Source organism: Schistocerca serialis, chromosome 6 (assembly GCF_023864345.2).
Source record: "Schistocerca serialis cubense isolate TAMUIC-IGC-003099 chromosome 6, iqSchSeri2.2, whole genome shotgun sequence".
Lineage (NCBI taxonomy): Eukaryota > Metazoa > Arthropoda > Insecta > Orthoptera > Acrididae > Schistocerca > Schistocerca serialis.
In genome coordinates, this window is record NC_064643.1 from 741,451,890 (window position 1) to 741,476,699 (window position 24,810).

Consider the following 24,810-nt stretch of genomic DNA (forward strand, 5'->3'; position numbering starts at 1 on the left):
AACTTTTTAGGGTTCTTGTTTAGATTGTTTGCCAATGTTTTATGTTCGAATTCGTTGAATGCTTCTCTCATTGCTCTCTTTACGCTCTTTTTCGCTTCGTTCAGCTTTTCCTTATCAGCTATGATTCGACTACTCTTAAACCTACGATGAAGCTTTCTTTGTTTCCGTAGTACCTTTCGTACATGATTGTTATACCACGGTGGATCTTTCCCCTCGCTTTGGACCTTAGTCGGTACGAACTTATCTAAGGCGTACTGGACGATGTTTCTGAATTTTTTCCATTTTTGTTCCACATCCTCTTCCTCAGAAATGAACGTTTGATGGTGGTCACTCAGATATTCTGCGATTTGTGCCCTATCACTCTTGTTAAGCAAATATATTTTCCTTCCTTTCTTGGCATTTCTTATTACGCTTGTAGTCATTGATGCAACCACTGACTTATGATCACTGATACCCTCTTCTACATTCACGGAGTCGAAAAGTTCCGGTCTATTTGTTGCTATGAGGTCTAAAACGTTAGCTTCACGAGTTGGTTCTCTAACTATCTGCTCGAAGTAATTCTCGGACAAGGCAGTCAGGATAATGTCACAAGAGTCTCTGTCCCTGGCTCCAGTTCTGATTGTGTGACTATTCCATTCTATACCTGGTAGATTGAAGTCTCCCCCTATTACAATAGTATGATCACGAAACTTCTTCACGACGTTCTGCAGGTTCTCTCTGAGGCGCTCAACTACTACGGTTGCTGATGCAGGTGGTCTATAGAAGCATCCGACTATCATATCTGACCCACCTTTGATACTTAACTTAACCCAGATTATTTCACATTCGCATTCGCTAATAACTTCACTGGATATTATTGAATTCTTTACTGCTATAAATACTCCTCCACCATTGGCGTTTATCCTATCCTTGCGGTATATATTCCATTCTGTGTCTAGGATTTCGTTACTGTTCACTTCCGGTTTTAACCAACTTTCCGTTCCTAATACTATATGCGCACTATTTCCTTCAATAAGAGATACTAATTCAGGAACCTTGCCCTGGATACTCCTGTGTTATGACAAAGATAGGTAAACATGAAAACATGGATTCCGCAAATGATACTGTTTCTGAGAATAGCGTCGATGGCGGTAACAATAGTACCGATCCGACGGTGGCAGAATTCGATGTTCAGAATGTGAAGGCAGAAGCTAATATGCAGGCATAAGCAGCTGAACGTGCCGAGCAAATACCTCCTCCTGCCGTAGATCCCTTTTCTCTGTTACTCAGTAAGATTGCTGAGATGATTAATGCTCGAGATAAGGAACTGGTAAAGAAAATTACCGAACACGATGAACCTCTTGCTTCACGCGTAAATACTACATTAAATGAATGCGATGAAGCGCTTGCTTCACGGATAAATACTATTCTTGCGGAGAGGGATGTAGCGCTGGCATCTCAAATCACTCAGGTGAATGAGGAATTAGCAAAAAAAAAAAAAAAAAAAAATTAAACACTGGTTTAGGAACAATAGAATCCGAAATTACCGGCCTGAGGGAGAGATATAACAATTTACCAGAAACTGTTTCCAAATGATCAAAAGATGTGGAAACAGTGCCATCAGCACAGAAGACGGTGGAAGATATGATACGCGAATTAACACAACGTGTCGACAGCCTGTCCTTAGAAACGGAAGAAGTGTTAAAATCCTTGCTACATGAGCAGAGTGAAAACTTAAATACCGAATTCGCCAAGTCGCTTGAGCCGGCCACTGTGACCGAGCGGTTCTAGGCACTTCAGTCTGGAACCGCGCTGCTGCTACGGTCGCAGGTTCGAATCTTGCCTCGGGCATGGATGTGTGTGATCTCCTTAGGTTAGTTAGGTTTAAGTAGGTCTAAGTCTATGGGACTGATGACCTCAGATGTTAAGTCTCATAGTGCTTAGAGCCTTTTGAACCAAGTGGCTTGAGCAGAAAGACAAAATCCTCACCGATAAAATAAATTCAGAGTGGAAAGGCGCAGTACAACGCGCTGAGAGCGAAGCGATAGCTGAACTGGGCACGGCAAAACAAACGCTCCGCTCGGAAATAGACCACACAAAGCACATGACGCATCACGACCTTCCACAGTGGCGAGACGAAGTGGCCTGAAAACACCGCTGTACAACAATCGCGTAATGAGATGGGGGCAGGTGCAACCTTAACAGAGATCCTTCAGAAAGAGAGCCTGTTGAAACACAGACAATTTTAGGTCTTCATTCCCGACAAAAGACAAGTCTATCCTACAGTTTTTATACGTTTATTCCGCAACGTATTGCCCAGATCATGGAATGAGAGGCAGAGAAAACAGTTCGTTGCGTCACTTACACAAGGAGACGGTGCTTTATGGGCTACTAAAGCCGCAGAGAACTGTACACATTATGAATAATTTGAAAAGGCTTTACTGGCAACGTACTGGTCAGTGGGCATACAAGAACGCCTTAGAAATCAGGTCTTCAGCCCAGAGATTTACAACCAAAAGCAGGATGTATTTCGAAAAATACATCAATTTAACGAGGTGCTGGGACGAGACGGAGGCGCACATAGATGTATTGTGCATTTTAAGGCAAAGTTGCCTCTGAACATAAGGGAAAAGTTAGTAACAGTCCCTGATTTTGAGCTTGAACACTTTATGTCAGTGCTTGATACCATGGACCTAATACAAGAAGGTGCGAAAAGCAGCACTGGCAACAGTGGCTCGCAGTCCGCGACTAACGAGGATGGACACAGCCACAAAGATAGCCGTAACGGCGGGTCGCGGAATAACGGCGGAACGTCGCAAAGCGGACACTCAAATCAGAACGACAACAATGGCGGTCCACAAAGCGGGCTGGCGTGCTTTCAAAGGCAGAGGCGAAATAATAATCGGTAGCATCCCAGTTATCAAAATAACCGAAACGGGAACCAACGAAACAACAATAGGAACCAAGTCCACGATAATCAGTGGTCGCAAAATAATCAAGAACAACGTATGCTTGTAAACCAGAATAGGAATAAGTACGATCAGGAGGTTCGGATAGTCGGGGTAGTTGAAGCGAACCGACGACAGCGTCCGGGGCGTCAAACTAAACGCGACTGTATCGAGTTCCCAGATTCCAGTCGCGGGACGGAATTGGGGGCAATAATTTGAATGTACAGATAAACATGCTCCGATATAACGATGAGACTGACATCCATCAAGAGGTATTTAATGAGGTAGACAATAATATTGAAGGTCCCTCGGAGTACGTACAAGCCGCAGTTCAAACAGTTGTGGTAGATATTCGCACGACATTGGTTTTTAGATACCGGTGCAAGCGTAAACGTGATAGAAGCTAATTTCATTAAGAAAATAGGACAGTCCGCAATGATTCCGACTTTGCCAGTTCAAAACTGCTTGGTATCTGATGCTATTGGTGCCAGAGGCCAGACTGTTACGTTGCAGGCACGGATAGATATAGAATTTGAGTTCGGAGCGGATCAGTGCACGTTTCTCATCCTGAAAAATTTCACCGTGTCCTGTCTCGTAGGCACGGAATTCATGCCGGAACGGGACGTAATGACAAAATGGTTCAAATGGCTGTAAGCGCTATGAGACTTAATATCTGAGGTCATCAGTTTCCTAGACTCAGAACTACTTAAACCTTACTAACCTAAGGACATCACACACATCCATGCCCGAGGCAGGATTCGAACCTGTGACCGTAGCAGCAGCGCGGTTCCGGACTGAAGCGCCTAAAACCGCTCGGCCACAAAGGCCGGCGGACGTAATGACAGACCTCCCGCATGCGAAAAGCCATGTAAGGTTAGAAGGTGAGCAGTTTGTTAAAATTATCAAGAACAGAGTGCTGTGGGTGCCAGATCATTCACAGTACACTAAGCTTATGCGTGAACTAAAGAACAGTAGGCGTTCTTCGCTCATACGACGCAAATCTGATGAAGCAAAAACCTTATCAGATGAACAGGAAATGGAATTATGTATGTTACTCGAGAAACGCGTCGAGGTATTTTCATTAAAGCCTGGCGTGATTAAGGGTTATGTTTACCTGATGGAAATCCTACTGCATAAAACTTACTGGCAAGCAATCTATTCCGTCCCACATCCAAAACAGGAACTTCAAAAGATGGTACAGTGGCGTGTCATAGAGCCTTCCCTTTCGCCATACAGCAGCTTATTACTAGATGTGGGTAAGGCAGGCGGAGGGGTGCCCCTTTCTTGATGCACGATCTATCAACAAAATAATTGTTCCGATAATAACCAGGTCATAAGTTTTATTATCACCAAAAGGATCCAAAGAAATACGTTCAGTAAATATATTTCCACAGATGCCAGAGTATTTTGTGTTTTATATTTTACCTACCACTCTGTATGGTCAATATACACACTCTCTGAAGTTTTATGCTGAACCTGTCATTCTATTGAAGTCTATTCCACAAGGAAGAACGTGTTCTAGTGTACCAAAATTAATGGACATAAATATTACCAATGATATATACCTATAGACAGCATTACAAGGTGCTAAAACTGCTGATGTTTGTTTGACATTAGAAGCAATAATGATTTTTTAGTTTTAAGTATTTCCTGAATTTAAGTAGCAGTTAGGAACTTTTTCAGTGTGTTTTCATGAAAGTATGTTTATGTTGTCAAAAGTGACTATGTAATGAGAAAGTATTACTATGGCACTAAAACTGTGAAATGGGGAAATGAGGACTGAGTATTTTGTCAGTAAGATTAAATTATTTTCAGCATTAGTTATACACGGTCTAGAAGTTTGACAAGTTTATTAGGGAAGATATTTCTGTATATATCATTTAAATTATACGATAAGGGAAAGTGATGAAAAAAGCCAAATGAGAATTAGAGTTATGCTTTCATAATTTGTTGCCTAGTCCAAACATAAGCTAATTAAATGTCACCTGCAACTAAGTGTATATAGAGCAAGAGACAGTAATATCCAGTATAACAAGTTATCTTGTGGCAAACACTTTTTTCAAGTATAATTTCTATGGAAGAAATATGTGATGCACTTGTACATTGAACCATACCAAGTACAGGACAATTAGTCATACTTGATAGTGTACTGTATGTAGAGTGCGTTCTCTAGTCACACTTGTGCTATGTAGGGTGACACTGAACTGAGATGGTCATTTATTGAAAAAAAGATGTACCGGCCAGGTAATAACTATACTCAAACTGTGAATATTAGTATGTAGGCAACATGAAAGATAGCATTTCTAGTATATAAGTCAAGCAGAAGCTAGCATAAAGTGCTATTGTACCGATATTTTATTTGTTTGTGAATATTGATGTGTATGCTAATCTCTTGCTTATCTATTTCATGTGAGTTCATTTGAATTCTATTTGGAATAAAAGAATTGCTATAAAAAGATGTACTGTCACAATTTCATCAGAATGATCCATGTCAAGTGATGTGAGACCACGAGTTATGTGAGTTTAAACGGAGCAAGAGTTCCGATTTTTGCCACATTCGATTTCGGAGGCATGTGTTAATTTCGTGATCGCGTATCTAGTATGGGAATATTTCATGAGTACATGGTAACATGACGATAACCTAGGTAATGGCACTCAAGCTGTTATGGTCTTCAGTCCAAAGACTGGTTTGATGCAGCTCTCCATGCTACTCTATCCTGTGCAAGCTTCTTCATCTCCCAGTACCTACTGAAACCTACATGCTTCTGAATCTGTTGAGTATATTCATCTCTTGGTCTCCCTCTACAATTTTTACCCTCCGCGCTGCCCTCCAAGACTAAATTGGTGATCCCTTGATGACTTAGAATATGTCCTACTAAGCGATCCATTCTTCTAGTCAAGTTGTTCCACAAATTTCTCTTCTCCCCAGTTCTATTCAATACCTCCTAATTAGTAATGTGATCTATCCATCTAACCTTCAGCATTGTTCTGTAGCACCACATTTCGAAAGCTTCTATTCTCTTTTTGTCTAAACTATTGATCGTCCACGTTTCACTTCCATACATGGCTACACTCCATACAAATACTTTCAGAAACGACTTCCTGACAAATCTATACTCGATGTTAACAAATTTCTCTTCTTCGGTAACGTTTTCCTTGCCATTGCCAGTCTACATTTTATATCCTCTCTATGAAATGTAAAAAGAGGGAACTAAAGAATTTTGTGAACTTCAGATCACGAGCAATGCATTGTAACGAACACGGCTAACATAAAGAAAACCACACAAGCGTCACATTATTCATGTAAAGTACGTCACTTATAAGAAAGACAAATGTAAAAACTATGTCAGTTACTTTGTACAAGAAGTAAATGCGATCCAGGGAACGAACAGACTGGTGTGGATAAGAAAAAGAGACTCATTTATTTGCGAGTGTTTTTATGCATGAAGATTGCCACTTGAACTGGCGGACAATGGTCGCAATAGGACACTCAAGCGAGTGGCGTTGTGAATCAAACTGTATAAAGTACATAAGTGTTACGTGAAGTGAACACTTCATATGTTAAACTCACCGTTGTGAACTGCAAGCCAGCCAACGCAGTGAGAAGTCCGATGCACATGACTTGTCTTCGATATGTACACACACGTTGACGCATGTATCCCCACACAAATGTCACTTAGCGAACTTATAAAAGATATTGCATTGGCGAGGTAATGGGCAGGTAAAAAGCTTTCTCGTCAATAAACAAACACCGTGTGAAAGCGTGACTAACACAAACTTTGTGATTATACTTTACTTACTTTTACTTTACACGTGGCTAAGGCCTTATCGACCATACACCTGCTCTACGAGCCTCTTCCAATTATTTCTATCCAGGGAAATTGTTGTCCAATCAGAGTTGATGCCCATCCTAGCTGCATCTTCCCGGATATTCTCCATCCACCTAATTCGAGGCCTTCCTCTTCTTCTCTTTCCTTCTAATTTCTTAGTGGATGCTATTTTGGGTAGTCTGTTCTCCGGCATCCTTGCTACATGACCAGCCCAGTTCAGTCTTCTCTTCTTTAACATTTCCACAATGGTACTATGTTTGTACAGCTCCCGTAGTTCTTCATTTTTCCTTATTCTCCACTCCATGACATTTTTATCAAAGATTGGTCCAAATATTTTTCTTAGTATTTTTCTTTCAAATATCAACAGTTTTTCTTCATCTTTTTTCCTGAATGTAATAGCTTCACATCCATATTATGCTACTGGTACAATAGTTGACTGATAAAAACGGATTTTGAATTCAGTACTAAGTGATCTCATCCTTAAAATTTTGATACAGCTGTAAAAAGTTCTATTAGCTGCTGCTAGACGGGCGTCTATTTCTATTTCTGCTCTATTGTCTCTGCTAAAAAGACTCCCTAAGTACTCGAAGTGGTCAACTGCCTTGAAAGTGAGACCATTTACGGTCAGTGGTGTATTCTTTTGGAGTTTTTTACTTATGACTAGATATTCTGTCTTTTCTTCATTCACATGAAGTCCAGCTTTCTCAGCTATTTTGTAATAATTTTGCATCATCCTGATTAATTCAGCTTTTGAAGTGCTTATTAAGGCTACATCATCTGCATAAGCAAGTCTAGTGATGTTCTGTCCCTGCAGTTGGATCCCTTGTGGATTAGTTTTGGTGAATTCTCTATCAATCTTCTCTAAGATAATATTAAATAGAATAGGTGAGATGGCATCCCCTTGTCTCAGTCCAGTGTACACCTTAAAATTTTCAGTCTCTCCTGCAGGTGTCTTAACTTTGCATATGGTTTCTTCCAAACACATTTTAACTAATTTGATTAATTTTAATGGTATTTCAAATTCTTTCATGGTGTTGAAGAGTGTCTGTCGGTGTATGCTATCATAGGCCTTCTTGAAGTCTATAAATAGAATATGGATATCTACATTAAATTCCCATGCCTTCTCATTTATTTGTCTCAATGTGAATAAGTGATCCAAAGTGGATCTGTTAGTGATTATACACTGAGTGAAAATTTTTATGTAATAATTCTAAGCAGTGACTCAGCAGAAAAGTTCTTGAAATGCCTGTGGTGAACATAAAAAGTATGAACGAACTCAGCGATGAAGAACTAGACTAACATAGTTTGAAAATACGCCTTGATTGAAAATACGCCTTGATCTGTAGACAGTAGTGCCAAATAGAAACCAGTGAGAAATGGATTTCCCTAAAGATAGACTGGGATCTCAAGAAAAAAACACACGGAAGACAATAACGAAAGTGAAATCTATTGTAACAATCAAATTTTTCCCTAGGGCAACTCAGCGATTTTGAACTAATTTTTTACAGCTGATACTACTTTTCTTTGATTTTCATATATCAACGGCCGCATCCGGTCGTCACATGTATATGGAGCAAGCACGAGTGGGGGTGTGGCCAGCCGCCAGAGCTGTTTCCACGCGTTCCAGCTATGATGGGCACCTGACTGGAAAGCAGGTTTGCTGTAATCGTCGCCAGAGGTTCACATAGAACATTCATTATCGAGGCGAGTGTTGGTAGGTCTTCCTGTATTATTTGCTAAAGCGGATGTAGAAATCTGATTATGACAACTTATACCATATGGCAGAATTAAATCAATGTTGTCTCAGGTGTCTTTTATTACTTTACTTAGCTCATGTTTATGTAGTAAGCTGCATATGATTTGATTCGGCTTTAAGCATTATTCCTCTATTTCCGTCAAATTCAACCTAAATGTTCCAAATCTACCTCGAAGGAGGAAGGCAGTGACCATCTTTTAAAAATACAGTTACATATCTAAATGGAAGTACAATACTTCCCAAAGCATTTTGAACACAATGTAAGAACAGAGCTTATAATTCCATAATTTGTCGTCCGCCAGAGTTTCGTAACGCAAAAAGTTATCTCATTGTAATTCATCCGTCAATTACAGAAATTTGAGAACGATCAATTTCAACACGCTGTGTCTGTGTAAACCGTCTTAAAGTCAAGGGGACACTGTACGTCTTATGCCGCCAATGTTAACTTATCGAATTTTGTGACCCATTATCTTGGAAATTTTTTAAGACACCAACCTACATTTTCCCATAGTTATTGAATGCACCTTTCTAGATACACTGAACTAGAATTATTACTAAAATTGTATTGTGGGATATGTTATCTTTTTTTTTACAAACACTCCATTTTTTACAGAATTTTGTAAATAAATGAACATAAAAACAAAACAACTCAGTATATTTTAATCATTCTTGTTCCATTTGTGTTGAATCTCACATTTGGCATGCTGTGAAAATTTCATGCCTCTACCATCAGTACGTTTTGAGAAATCGGGTCATTTATTGCAAAAAATGTAGTTCAGAGACAATGAGGTTTAAAACTTTTTTATTACAAATTCTTATACAGACTTACTTCTCTGCGTCTTTTATGCACTAGAATTGCTCTGGCCGATAGTCTGTGTCAGAACAGCCCAGTGCTTGCCTCCTCCTTATCTTTCTTGCTTCTTTTGTCATTCGCTGAGCAGCTAACTCTGCTTCACGTACACGAAGCTCATCCAGTTCCCACAGTTCTTTAGCTGTGTTCTGTCCAAATCTTACCCCTAACTTCTACACAACCTTAAGTATTTCATACTTCCTACCATTAAAAGTTATTACAGAATCAGAAACTGCTAACTTTAGAGTCATAAGGCCAACAAATACATTTTCAGGCACACAGCACCACACAGCATAATATAAGGACTCACTCACATTATGGATCTTCCCTATGAACACTTCTATACTAGCTCAGGATTTGCCCAATCTCTGTAAATAGGTCTGATTGTCTCCATTACCGAAAAAGGAAGAGAATGCCACCCGTTTCTAAAGTTACTTTCCTTTTCGATGTACTAGGGGGCGTGGTCACTTCAGAAACATTATCATGGTTTCCTTGACTGCTAGCAAACGTGTTTTCAAGTACTTCAAAGAAAATGTAGGTCTCACGCATCTGTTAGAGGGGAATTTGCGTTGCTTGAAATTACTTTTACGCTTAGTCATTTTATTTAGCAATAGAAGTTAGCTTACTACAAAAATAGCCGATAATTACACTACTTTCAACGAAAACTAGTATCAGAAACAAAGGACTGATTTGTTTATTCGTAATGCCAACTTCTGAGACGTAGCAGTAGGCACAAAACAAAGCAATTCACAGCCTTCTACACTGTGTAGTTCCCAAGATATGACTGCTCAACTGTGGCAGGATATGCCTAGCTGTGAGATTTGACAGCCACACATCAAAATTCAAAATGTTATTTGAAGGTCCCACAATTGTCTGACTTTAATGTATTATATACCAAAATGTTCAGGAAAGTTCAAAGTACACTATGGAGTAGAAAACAGAAAATGTCAAATTTCAATGTATTTCAGATACCATGTCCCCTTTATCTCTTTTATATGTAAATCTACTTACATATCAACAATATTACGTAGCCATATCGTCAGTTATATATCTGGAGCGAAATTCCATGAAGATATAGCCCGTTATCTATGTGATGAGTATGTTCACGTGTTCAGAATTTTCGCTAATATCTTTTTATATTATTGAGTTTTGATTGATTTCATCCACATCGTGCGTTACTTTCAACTCAGCGAATCAAACTCAGTAGATGAGTATCTATTTGGATGCTAAGTTTATCGCTGCATTCTCTTGACGTTTGCCCTTATTACATACAGAAACGAATGTGCCTCTACCACAAAATATAAGAAGAAGAATGCAGTTCGGAGCAAGCCGTAAGGAAAACAGATAATAATCTTTGTTTCTCCAGCTTTCGATAAGTACCTTATAGCCTCTTGAAGCGTCGCGTGAGAAGCCGTTACGTGTCGTAATGGGTGCCTGTTGCGATAACGGCCGGCCGTTAAAAATCGTATAAGCGCGTGGAGCTGCAGACGGGCGGCGCGCATTGTGTCGGTTGTTTTCGCTGGGAGAGTGGCCCTCTTTCTCACTGTGGAGGGCTCCTCCCCCTTAAGAGCTCTCCACCCACTGTCCGAGGTGGCAAGAGTGTTGTCGCGGCTGCTTGTGCCGCCGTTAAAAGCACGACGGTCTTATTTACAAAAGACAGACGTAGCCACCATAAATCCGGTCTGTCCCATTCAAGTGTGCCAGTTACTTCTGTACAATATCTCTCTGGGGACACCATCTTTTCCCCTTTAGTGCTTTGCTACTAAGAGATAATAAGTTTTTTACGATGGCGTGAGCGTAACACCGCAGATGGACAGGCGTACAACGTGTAAACATCAATAAGGTGTTGGTTAGACGAGGGTTAACTTTGATAGTGGCAACTACTTATTTACAGCTCGTACAAATTAGTTACGTGTTTGGAAGTTTTACTGACCATCAACGTAGTCACCAGCATTGTGTATAACTCGTTGCCATTGGTGAGGAATTCGTAGGATACTCTTAGCAGTGACAGTTGTATCGACAGTTCGAGCGGCGCGCTCTACTTCCCGACGAATTTGCAGCAGTTCTGAGGCGAATGCCGTGAAGTGTTTCCTTCAGTTTAGAAATTGAGTTGAACTTACGAGGGCTTAAGTCAGGGGAGTGAAGTATTTGGTATAGCACTTAGCAGCCCCATCAGTCAAACAAATCAGTAACAGCTTGCACTGTACGTGCTTGAGCATTGTCCTGCTAAATGATGGTCAGGTCCTGCAGAAAGTGTCATCACTTGTGTCTCTATGCTACTCAGTTTTGGAACACAACCTACGATCAGCTTAGAGACAGAAGTGATGACACTTTCTGCAGGACCTGACCATCATTTAGCAGGACAATGTTCAAGCACGTATAGTGCAAGCTGTTACTGATTTGTTTGACTGATGGGGCTGCTAAGTGCTATACCACCTACTGCACTCCCCTGACTTAAGCCCTCGTGAATTCAACTCGATTTACAAGCTGAAGAAAACACTTCACGGCATTCGCTTCACAACTGCTACAAATTCGTCGGGCAAGAGATCGCGCCGCTCGAACGGTCAACACAACTGGCACTGCTAAGAGTATCCTACGAATTCCACATCGCTGGCAACGGGTTATACACAATGATGGTGACTACTGTGAATGTCGGTAAAACTTCGAAACACGTATCTATTTTGTACGAGCTGTAAACAAATACCGACCATTATTAAAGTTCCAACCCCCGTAGTGGATGCACACTCTTCGATCGAAAGTATGACGACACCACTGAGTAAAGCGGAAGAAGTGAATACGCCAGTATAAAAGAATGCTGCGAACACTCGGTTGTCAGAATAGAGTAATAATAGCATAATGGCCGGCGGTTGAACTCAATGGTTTCGAACTTGAACTAGTCACTGGATGTCACCTGAGTAATAGCTCCGTAGGAGACGTTTGAACCCTTCTATAGCTGAGTAGTGGACTCTTGGTGACTGGGAAGTACGAACGGAAACGAACAGGCACAGCTAAAGCAATACTAGCCAGTCCTCATGTGCTGACAGACAAGTACCGTCGAGAATTCCGGAGCGTTATTGAAAATAAAAATTGCGTGAAACCAGCGGAAGAAATCACCAGCAAGTTACAAAGTGCTACCAGCAGTCCGGCTAGCACATTGTCTGAGACTAGGGAGATAAAAAGACTGGGGCACAATAGTCATAAGCCACACTTGACGTGATCTAAAGAGGACAGGGGATGACTGGATATGAATTACTGCGAGTGACGAATCTCACTGTGAAAACTAAACTAAACTCCACCCGAACAGGCCTTGGAAGGCCTAACGGTACTGACGGTACCGACCGGCCGCCGTGTCATCCTCAGTCCACAGGTGACAATGGATGCGGATATGGAGGGGCATGTATTCAGCACACCGCTCTCTCGGCCGTATGTCAGTTTACGAGACCGGAGCCACTACTTCTCGCTCAAGTAGCTCCTCAGATTGCCTCACAAGGGCTGAGTGCACCGCGCTTGAGAGCAGCATGATGGTCGCCCATCCAACTGGCCCAATCCGACAGCGGTTAACTTCGGTGATCTGACGGGAATCAGTGTTACCACAGCGGCATGGTCATTGACGATGAATCTCACGCTACCCTATGGGAAACCGATGGAAGGTTTCGGGTTCGTCGGGTTCGTTGGGTTTTTGGGCAACTTTACCCTCAATCGCATGTATTGCCTACAGTGAAATATGGTGGATGTTGTGTTACGATGTGGAGGGATATCTTTTATCTGGTTAGAGTGTGGTCCTCTTATTGTACTTAAGAAAACGCTAAACGCGGCAAGACGTGAACATATTTTACGGCATTGAGCGTTACATCCAAGTAAAGGCACAGTTCGGGGACGATGACTGTCTCAGCATGACAATGTGCCCTGCCAAAAAATGGCTCTAAGCACTATGGGACTTAACATCTGAGGTCGTCAGGCCCCTAGACTTAAAACTACTTAAACCTAACTAACCTGAGGACATCACACACATCCATGCCCGAGGCAGGATTTGAACCTGCGACCGTAGCAGCAGCGCAGTTCCGGACTGAAGCGCCTAGAACCGCTCGGCCACAAAGGCCGGCGAGCCCTGGCATAAAGCAGCATCTACGAGGTAATGTCTTTCGGAAAATAACAGAGTTCTGACATAAGCCCAATAGAACACTTTCGGAATGAGTTAGAACCTCAGTTCGATCCGTTTGTAGCTATTAGATGTCACGAGCGACGCATCCGCCAGTATAAAATGAGGTGTATCTTTGTGTTCTTAGTTGAAGAGCAGTAACAGCAAAATGGGCTGACCAGGAGCGCTCAGTGATTTTGAACGTGGACCATTCAATGGTTGTCACGTAAGAAATGCATCGTCACAAATTTCTCTATTTTCGGCGCATGAGGAAAAGTGAGCTGTCATTTCTCTGCAGACATTCGGACACACATGGGAAGTGTCGCCAAATGACATCAAGCCGTCCTAAAGGCGAAGGGTGAACACACTAATATTTCTAATTAGACATTTTATGAGTTAATAGGAACGATGTCACATAAATTGTAGTTCTATCGACCTATACAGATGTAGACAGTTTGTTTTAGCTACAAATGTATCGTTTCTTCGAAATTAGAGAGAACTAAAATTGTGTTTCTTATGCAATAATTTGATATTGTCCGCAAGTCTGGGCGCCAAATTAAAAGGAGTAAAAGAATGTTTGGGCTCCTCTGTGGACAAATTTAATGATGCGTGTGGCTAATAATATTTCCATTTAGTTTTTGAATCAGCAACTTGCTGCATGAATGGGATACCTAGTCTCAGACGAAATAAGTATGAAATCCATTTGGACGTGTGCAGCAAGAACGCAAATAACACATATATTATCTGACCTCTGTAGCCAGAGGCGCAAGATATTTACACTATAAGATACTTATTCGTCACACTAGATTGGCACAAATACTTTTCAATGCAACTGTGCATGCTGGTATGTCACCACCTTGTCAGCGCGACGATTCTGCTTAGCGCCCTATTTGAGTGTTCACATTATGTCAGGTGTACCGGAATGTCTCCCTGCAGTGCAGTGTGGCGATAGAGTCGTGCTGGCGACCTCAGTGTACATCTGGGTAACGGTAATGGAGCAGCTTCAAATGATGGTTATCAGGTACGTCTCCTCGGTGGCTCCAGAATCAGTAGCTGATTCGCTAGGCATCGGTCTTCTGATGTCCAATGTACATCAGCAAAATCAACTCGGAGAGTAAGCCAAACTAGACTTCATTAGGCGTTTTTAAAGCGGAAAATCCAATCCAGATCAGGAAGATAGTACCTACCTTTCTGAAGTGTGTCGGGTATTTTGAAACATTCTTTTTTTGTTCTCTGATCTTCCTCTGTGATTGTCAGCCTTCGTTCACTGAATGTTTTCTCCTCTAATTAACCGCCTCATTACATATCCTCTACTGAGTTCTCTCTTACATTTACATCTACACCTACATCTACATCATACTCCGCAAGCCATCTAATGGTGTGTGCCGGAGGGTACTTTCGGTACCACTATGTGATCCCCCCATCCCTGTTCCACTCGCTAATAGTGCGTAGGAAAAATTATTGTCGGTAAGGCTCTATATTGACTCTAATTTCTCGAATTTCCTTCTCGTGATCAATATGCAAGACGTATGTGGGGGGGGGGGGGAGGGGGGAAGTAATATGTTGTCCGACTCCTCGTGAAGAGTGCACTCCCAGAATTTCACTAGTAACTCTCTCCGTGATTCACAACGTCTCTCTCGTAACCTCTGCCAGTGCAGTTTGTTTAGCAACTCCGTAACGCTCCCTTACCAGCTACACGATCCCGTGAGGAAACGCGCCGCTTTTTGTTGGATCTTCTCTATCTCCTCTATCAGTTCTACCTGGTAAGTATCCCAGATGGATGAACAATATCAAAAATCGGGCGAACAAGCGCCTTATAAGCCACTTCTTCCGATGAATCTGAGGCTGGTGTCTCCTTTTCCCATAATCTGTTTTATGTGGTCATTCCACTTAAGGTCGCTCTGTATACTTACGAGTAGATACGTTACGGCAGACGATGACTCCAGCTGTTTGTCATCATTGCCGTAGATGTACAGTAATGGATTTCTTTTCCTATGAATGGACAATATGTTACATTTATTTACGCTCAGGGTCAACTGCAGAGCCAGCACCATTGATCAATTCCCTGCAGGTCGTTCTGCAAATTCTTACTACCTTCTGGCATCGTTAATTTCGTTTAGACAACTGCATCATCTGCGAATTGCCTTAAAGAGCATCCGACACTTTCTAGTATATCATTTATATATATTGTAAACAGCAACGGTTCTATCACACTTTCCTCTGGTACTCCGGATATTACCTTTATGTCTGTCTATTCAGTTCCGTTAAGGTCGATGTGTTGAGTTCTATCTGCAAGAAAGTATTGAATCCAGTTGCAAGTTTGCTCGGATACTCCATAAGCTATTTTTTTTTTCATTAAACAGAAATCCGGAACGGTGTGAAATGCCTTACTGAAATCACGGAACACGGCATCAACCTGAGCGCCGTCGTCCATTGCGATGTGGATCTCATGGAGGAACAGAGCGAGCTGAGTTTCGCAGGATCTCTGCGGAATCTATGTCGATTTTTATAGAGGAGGTCTCCATTTTCCAAAAACGTCATAATTCTTTATCATAAAACATGTTCCAAAATTTTACAACAATTTGACTTCAACGCTGTAATTCTTTAATTGTGTGGATCTGACTGAAGGCGTTTCTTAAAAACGGAAATGACCTGCTCTTTTTTCCAGTCGTTAGGTATCATTCAAGCGATCTACGATAAATTATTGCTAGAAGGGGAGCAAGTTCTTTCGCATAGTCTTTATAGAATCTTGTAGGTATTTCATCTGGTCCTGACGCTTTTCCACTACTAAGCTACTGTAGCTGCTTTTCAATTCCGCGATCGGTTATTTCAATATCTGCCATTCCGATGTTACATTTATATACGTTCAAGATCATCAGCAGAGCCTGCACCTTTGATCAATTCTCTGCAGGTCGTTCTGCAAATTCTTACTACCTTCACGCGTCGCTACTTTCGTATAGACCACTGTATCATCTGCGAATTGCCTTCAAGAGCATCAGACACTACTTTCACGATTTAAAGGAGGGACAGTGTTACTATCTTCCGCCGTGAAACAGTTTCGGAAGACCGAATTCAGTATTTGGCCTTCTCTCTGCAATCTTCCGCTTCGTTGCCAGTGTGGTCGCTGAGAGATAGGTGAAAAGTTCCACCACGAAAAGAGCTTCACATGTCAACAGGGGAAAACTACAGACGTCTAAGCCGGCATCCCATGTTTATTATTAAGTTGGAGCTAATATCTTTTAGCAGGCAACCACGAATTTCAATCCTCATTTAAAAAGAGTCATGTGCGAAAGGTACCGTTAGTTCACTTGATGTGGTTCACAACACATGCAAACAAATAACCATCAGCCTGTCTCAGAGAATAGTAGCAACAGTCATTACTAAAGATCAAAAGGATTGTAATAATAGAGTGAGCATACGGATGGAAAAGGATGATAAACTGGAACAGGATAAAAATTGGGTATGAAATCGGATGTGTAGATTTTTTTAAAGGTACCATCCTAGTAATTACCTAAAGAGGTTTGGGAAACTACATGAGAAACTCATTTGGGATTGCAGAACTGAGTTATGAACTTCGCTCATTTCCACTGGGAGTACAGTGTATTAATCACGGGGCAATCCCACTCGAGCGCAAGTTATAAAAGAACAAATAAATTACATAAATGGGCCACGTCAGTGGATTTGGTAGACGTGCAGCGGTGTGTCCGCTGTTTTGAAAACTTCTGGTACATAGGTATTCAAATGGTTCAAACGGCTCTGAGCACTATGGGACTTAACATCTGTGGTCATCAGTCCCCTAGAACTTAGAACTACTTAAACCTAACTAACCTAAGGACATCACACACATCCATGCCCGAGGCAGGATTCGAACCTGCGACCGTAGCAGTCGCGCGGTTCCGGACTGAGCGCCTAGAACCGCTAGACCACCGCGGCCGGCCATAAGTAATCGGTACTGGGTTGTAATGTGGGAGTCAGGAGGTCTTAACCGGCACTCAGGAGATTTCAGGGTTAAAGGTTCGCTGACATATCGAACAACCTAGCCTAAGTATTCAACCTGCTTGGGCTTAGTGACGTTTCAACATCTCGAGCAAAATCTCGCGGAGCTGCGGGAGACTGGCTAGCACGCCGTGATAGTCTCGATTTCCATTTGAGGAGACCACGTGACCATTTTGGGTCACATATTCTGTGTGGCGATGCAGGAGCAGTTTTTTATCCATCTGCACACTTAGGTATTTGATATTAGGGGACCATGGGACCTGGACGCCTGCAGTATTGATATTGCAGCGGAGGATGGGGCGCCGTTTAGTGAAGTAGACTGCCTTAGTTTTGATGGCATTAAGGGCAATCTTGTTGGGACGACACCACGTCACTGTCGCGGCCACCTGCCTCTGAAGACGAGCAATGAGCTGGTCTGTGTTGCGGCCGGTAGTATAGAGCGCCGTATCATAGGCGTATTTTGCCAGGTGGCAATGTGGGAGGACTGGCATATCGTCAACATGAATGTTAAAAAGGGTGGGAGACAACACACAGAGCCTTTAGGGGTACCCATCGATATGTGACGTAAGCTGGAGCGTTGACCTTGTTGAGTAACTAAGAAAGTCCTATTGTGGAGGAAATTATCCACTATCTTCACATAGATGTCGGGGATGGTCGTCTGTGTCAGCGCTTTTTACACAAGATTGTCCTGCCAGATCTTGTCATACGCGTTTTGCAGATCCAGGAAAACCGCTGGCGTCGACATGGTGCAGTTAAGGCCCTTGCTGACATGTTCCGTGATCCTAAGGAATTGGAGTTCGGCCGACAGGTGGGAAGGGAATCCAAACTGTTCTGGACAGATTGTCCCATCCGCTGCAGAGGCTGAGAAATGCAGTGGAGGATAAATGATTCTAGAACCATGGCCATGGTATTCAGAAGGCTAATGGGCCCGTTGTTAGTAGGGACGATGGGATCCTTCGAGGGCTTGGGGATGGCAATCATTTTGGCCTGCTTCCACTATGGGGGGAAAAGTTAGTTGTGAGACAGCGGTTAGGGTTCTGATAAATAAGACCAGTAGCTTGCTTGGGAGCCGGCGGAGGTGTTCGTTTACTATGCCATCGAAATCTGGAGCCGACTGCCCACGCTTCTGCCGGAGGATCCATTGGAGATGTAAGTGCAGCAATGGCGGCTAGAATATCGCGTTCATCTTGGAGTTCATCAGGCGTGAGAGCAATTGGATGAGCAATTTCCACACGGAGGGCATCATAAGTTAAGCCATCCACGGCATGGATGGTTGGTCTTCACTGCAGCGCGCCACAGGGCTCGGACAAAAGCCCATCCATATTTATGTTGAAGGAGGAAAGCGTGTAACGCCAGAAATTCATATCCTCCTATTTCCATCTATTGTACTATAGATTTTTTCCTTTATTTGTTACCTGAAGATATGACTTTCTGTGTCTTTATATATTGTAATTGTTTTACTATTTATCCATTTATGTCGGTGTATAATTGGTTTGTTTTGTAAATATTATTTGTATTTTTACGCTGGGTCTGGCCTAGGGAAAACTACGCTGTCGAACGACTACATCGATAAGTCGTGTGGAGAATCAAACTATTTAGGATCTTTGGTAGTGTAACTCTCCTGCATGCAGCACGGGCAGAGGGAGTCTGGCTGGAGTAGGGCAGTGGAGCAGGTGTGTTGTGTGACGCTCCCGCGAGTTGCTGCGCTTTCGGGGTTTGGCCGCATGTAATTGCGCTAGACTTGCTATGATAGTTTCTGACACGGTGTCGCGGACGGGAAGCATTAGCTGGCGCACATAAAGAACCCGTTTCGTCTGGTGACCGTGTCGAGAAGAAGGCGCGCCAACATCCAGCTCCTGCAACAGCGACGGCCGACAATGAGTGACTGTCGCCACCTCCTCGATCGACGACTTTAAACCTTCAATCAACCAGCAAGGAAGACTGGAAGCACGTAAAGTCTTAGAACTGTATGGCAGACCTCAGCTTTTAAAATTGTTCCATTTGCCTCTTTAAATTACAGCAACGTAGCATGAACCTTTGTTGCTCATTGTCCCAATTGCATTACCAAGCAGAGTCCCTTCCTTTTCCCGAATGAAAGCGAGTGTCGTTGAAATTCAAACGCCAGCATTAAAGTAATATCATTCCATTTCACTGCTTTAATTTCAAAGTTCAGTTAAGGTATTCATAGCTGGCTACAATATTTAGATTACAGAAGCACAAATTAAGAGTGGGAGTTTTGTTACCATATTTTAGTTTACCTGTGACTGCAGCCCAGCTTGGTATGCACAAAATTGTACTATTGTTAATTGTTCAGAATCATTTAATTCAAGATCAAAGTTAAATCTCTTATTTCTAAACTGCATAGATTCAAGTAGCTTTTGAAATGACTGTTGAGGTAGCCCAAGACTAACCTTATTTTATTGAATTTTGTAGTGCTTCAGAAACAAAGTTCACTATTAATTTCAGTCACTAAATTAACTTTCAATTTTCCGGTTTTATTAATTCTTTCGCTAAATTAAGTCAGAGTGTAGCGAAATTTACTACTTCTGACAAACATTCAGTTTTCACACAACACGTGTCAACCTTCAGTTGCCACGCTTTTAGTGCTAAATATATGAGCATTAATGTGACAGAACAATCTTCGGATTTGAGGTTGTTCTGAACACGAATTTTGCATTGTGCAAATCTCGTAACAAAGTACTGTTTACGAACAGGTGGTTACGTCACCGAGAATAATTAGTGGGAGGAATCCTAATTAGATTTGAGCTTTGGCATTTATATTGAAAATCAGTAAAATGAGTGAAGGTAACAATTACCAGAATTTGGTAAACTTGGGTACGGAAAAATCGGTCGAACAGTGGGAAACGCGCACTGCGGAACCCATTGTTCAGGAGCAGGCGGCTAGCATGAAAGACGCGACCGCCGAAACGCAACAAAGAGCAGAAATGGAATTCAAACTTTAGAAAATGTTTCGGAATCGGAAGTGAAAATCAAATCTGAACCCCTTGATGCCGAATACGGGGGGACAGTTAAAGAGGAAGCCGCTACGGAAGTAAAACAAGTAGTTTCCGGGAATTTAACTGATTTATTGAATGTTTTGATCAACGAAATCAAGAGTCAATCGGCAGAAATTAAAGCTCAGTCTGCCGAGCAAGAAGCTCAGTCTGAAAAAGCAGGAAGCTAGACAATCAGAACAAAGCTATTAATGTTGTTAACAACAATGTTGGAGTCGTTAACACAAAAGTTGATAAAATCAAAGAAGATATTGTTGTAATTAATATCGAAATCGGTAATCTTAAACAGTAAATGATGGGCGTTTAGGCGGAAATTGCGAGCATAAATACTCGTTTTGATTCAGAAATTAGCAGAACCGATAAAAGTGTAGGAGAAGCAGTTGCTCCGATCATCGAGAATAAGGTGACGGAACAAATTCAATTAGTGAAAAAAGAGGATCAACAGAAGGTGGAAACTTTAAAGGCTGTAGTATCCGAAGTAGATACGAAAGTGAAGAAGCAGGCTAATACCTGCGAAGAGAAAAAGAGGGAAGTGGAAACGCTTGCAACAACCACTTGCCAAGTAACTACGAGAGTGTCGGAATTAGAAAAGAAACCTGACGAAAAGCAGAGCTATGTGCCAATCTGTGTACATAGTTCGGAATTGTTGACGAAAGAGGGGTGGTTCGACCCCTTGAAAAAAGGCGGTATACACGCGACGAATTTCATTAAAAATTGTGAAAGAGTTTTTCCCAGATCATGCACTAATGAGAGAAAAATTAATGCGATTATTGATGTGTTGGCTGGTGATGTCAAGCGTTGGGGCTTAAACCTCAACATCACGAACCTGACTTTCTACGAATTTAAAAATTTGTTTCTGGCTGAATACTGGTCAGAGCAAAAACAACAAAGCGTCTGGCGCGAATTTGTCGTATCGAGGCCTTTCGATGCGGATTCACGTGGCCCGATGAAGGAGTTTTGTGAGGACTGGATCCGCAAGTTGGAATACTAGCGTGATCGCCGCACGGAATCCGAAATAGTCTGGGAACTCTACAAGAAGCTTCCAGATGATACAAAACGCTACGTAGGAAGCAATTACAGGACAATCAATGATTTCCTGGAAAGAGTGGATGACGAGGACAATTGGCGCAATAATCGCGACAGTGGCAGTGGCCGTGGTAACAACAACGGGTACCACAGCAACCACAACAACGATAACCATGGGCATAATGCATACCGCAACCATGGCAGCAACAACAATAATGGTTCTGATCGTAATGACAATCGGTACAATGCAAATAATAACAGTAATGACAGAAACACGTATTATGCTAGCGTGATACGGGCTTCACAGAATAGTAATAACGCCAGAGGGTGTGATAAGCCACCTCAGCAGCATCATGGGAGCGGATCTGCTGGGACGAGACGGGGAAACCATTAGCCGCGCCGGTGAGGGGCCGACCGGGCGTGGAGAAATTTTGGAGGCCCAATAACAGGAGAAAACCCAGGTGTCGTCGTTACGAAAATTCCGTGTGGAATAATCAACGGCGGGAGAGTGTGCCAGTGCTAGGAGAAAGGAGTGCGGCCACAAGTAGTAGATGAGCTGTATACACGGCAGTAGAAAATACATTTACTGTCAGTGAGAACAATTTAAGTAGTGTTCCGGAAATCGGTTATAAAGTGACAGCTGTAGCATCCATAGCGGAACTGGAGATTGAGTTTAAGAATGATTCGCAATTGCTGGGAGAAGATCAGATGCCGGATAACACGTCCGTCATCGAGCGAGGGGATGCAGAGAGGGATGAGGTCTGGTTAAGGCAGTTCGGTCGCTTATACGACGAACTAAGAGATTATAGGGGCCTGTACGGGAGAAGTGTTCATGGGGAGCGTGTGCAGGATTTGCCGCGTCTCGTCCAGCAGGAAGATAGTGTTTGTGAACTGATAGAAAGTTCTGGCCCTAACCGGCTAGTTAGGTCAGAGTGTAGCGAAATTTATTATTTCTGACAAACATTCAGTTTTCCCACAACACGTGTCAACCTTCAGTTGCCACGGTTTTAGTGCTAAATATATTTGCATTAATATTTCATTTTCAGTTATTACAGTAGTTGTCCATAGGACTGGCGACCGTAATTTTCCCCAAATCTCAAATATCTAATTAACACCAATTAATTGTTAACGTAACGACCGCATATTTACTTTCTTTATTAATTTTACCCTTTTCTCAAAATTAATTTTCACCAATTTCATTTGCATTTTTCCTTTCATTTAGATGTAACCCTTTCCTCCCTCTTTACCGACGAATTAACTTCGGTGACGATTGCTTTTCCCAAATTTCCATTAGGTACACGCGGTTTAATTTTTCACTGTTATTAAGGTCGATAAGTGAGGGGGAGGTTACAAGCGGACGTCTTGTCGTCCCGTTTTTCCGTTTTCCAATCGGCGAGCCGGTAGCAGAATTCACTTTGGAGATGCTTGATGCGAAGCCTATCCCGAGGATCACGATATTGCTTCCACTGCCTGCGGTACGGGTTCATAGGGATTTTGAGTTCGTGCAAGAGGGGAGGCAAGTCATCGAGTGGGGTTAAAGCCCTTGGGACACCAGAAGTAGAGGTCCTCATCGCCTTTGGGGGTTTTGTGGTGAGGTAGTCCACAGCACTAACCAGGTTGGCAGGCGTTGTTAGGTTGAGGTGTTGCTGAGTGCTGGTATTAATGATCCTGTAAAATTTGTCTCAATCCGTGATGGTGAAGGTAGAATGGACGTCTAAAGACAGAACGACGTCGGTAAGGTGCAGGAACACAGGGTCGTGCTCAGAGACCAGTTCGTGTAGTGTTTCCAACAAAAACTGTACCGCAATGTTCTTGAAAATGGCCACATCCAGAACGTCCCCCTGGCAGACAGAGCGCACTGGTATACGGGTTGATGCGTGGGGGCCATAGACGGACAGCGCCAGAGGATCTTACAGGTCAAGGAGGAGTCTGCCCTTGGGATTAGCAACACGAGAATGCCAAGCTGGATGCTTGGCGTTGAGATCTGCTCCAATAGTGAGTTTTCAAGTGATGTCAAGGTACGGTGATCAGCTTCAAGAAGTGGTAGGTTAGGACTCAAATATGCTGCAGCAAGAGTTTCAGCACCAAGGCCGAAGAAACAGTGACTGCTGTAGCCTCTACATGTTCGTGGGATTGGAGAACCTCGTGATTATGGATGAGTGACTTTTGCAGAAACAGTGTCGTGCCCCCACCTTGGCGATGGAGTCGGTCAGTGCGACAAAAAACTATATGGCGGAGACGAAAATCATCGACAGGTTTCAGGTGCACTTCTGAGACAAGTAAAATGTCCACATGGTGGTCATAGAGGAAAGCGTTCAGTTCAGTATTCATACCTTTAAGGCCATTAGCATTAAAAATACAGACAACTAGATCCCAAAGTGGCTGATGGTTGCGTGGTAGGCAATTCGCCATTGTAACAAAATCTGGCTCAGCCTTTCAACAAGCGGAGTGACCTTAGTGCCGGCCGCTAGTGGCCGAGCGGTTCTGGCGCTACAGTCTGGAACCGCGCGACCGCTACGGTCGCAGGTTCGAATCCTGCCTCGGGCATGGATGTGTGTGTCGTCCTTAGGTTAGTTAGGTTTAAGTAGTTCTAAGTTCTAGGGGACTTATGACCTCAGCAGTTGAGTCCCATAGTGCTCAGAGCCATTTGAACCATTTGACCTTAGTGAGCTCGTCATCTGACCAAGGGATCGTTTGAGCGGTTTCACGAATGACAGCCCTGATATGGAACCACGTGAACACAGAGATGCCTTGGAGGATCTCTCGCTTGTCATCTCCGAAAGTAGCATCTGTTTCCACCACTGGAGGAAAACTCCAGGTGGGCTGCTTGATCTTGCGACGGGCAGGGTTGGGCACGGTGGCTGGTGGAGAAGGTGCCGCAGTGGAGGGTTGTGGCACTTCAGCAGGTGGGTGGGAAGAGGCCGCAGAATGTCTTTCAGCTTGGTGGGCGTAGGTATACGCCAGAGAAGACGGATGAGTAAGAGGAGACTGAGCTGCAGCAGCAAATGTGGTCGTAGGGGATGGAGCTGGAGGGCGATCTTGTGTCGCAGATGCGTCAGGCGCCTGAACATCAGTGGTGGGATGGCCGTGAGATTTACTCCGTAAGACCCCCGTCCCGTGAAGGCGGCGATGGTCGATTCGTCCTTGGTTTCATTCGTTGAGGGCGGGAAGACTTCATAGCCTTCTGTTGTATAGGACAACCCTTCCAGGAAGCCAGTTGGTGGGGATTGTGATAGGTGCCCAAACAAGGGGTACACGTGGGTTTTTCTGAGG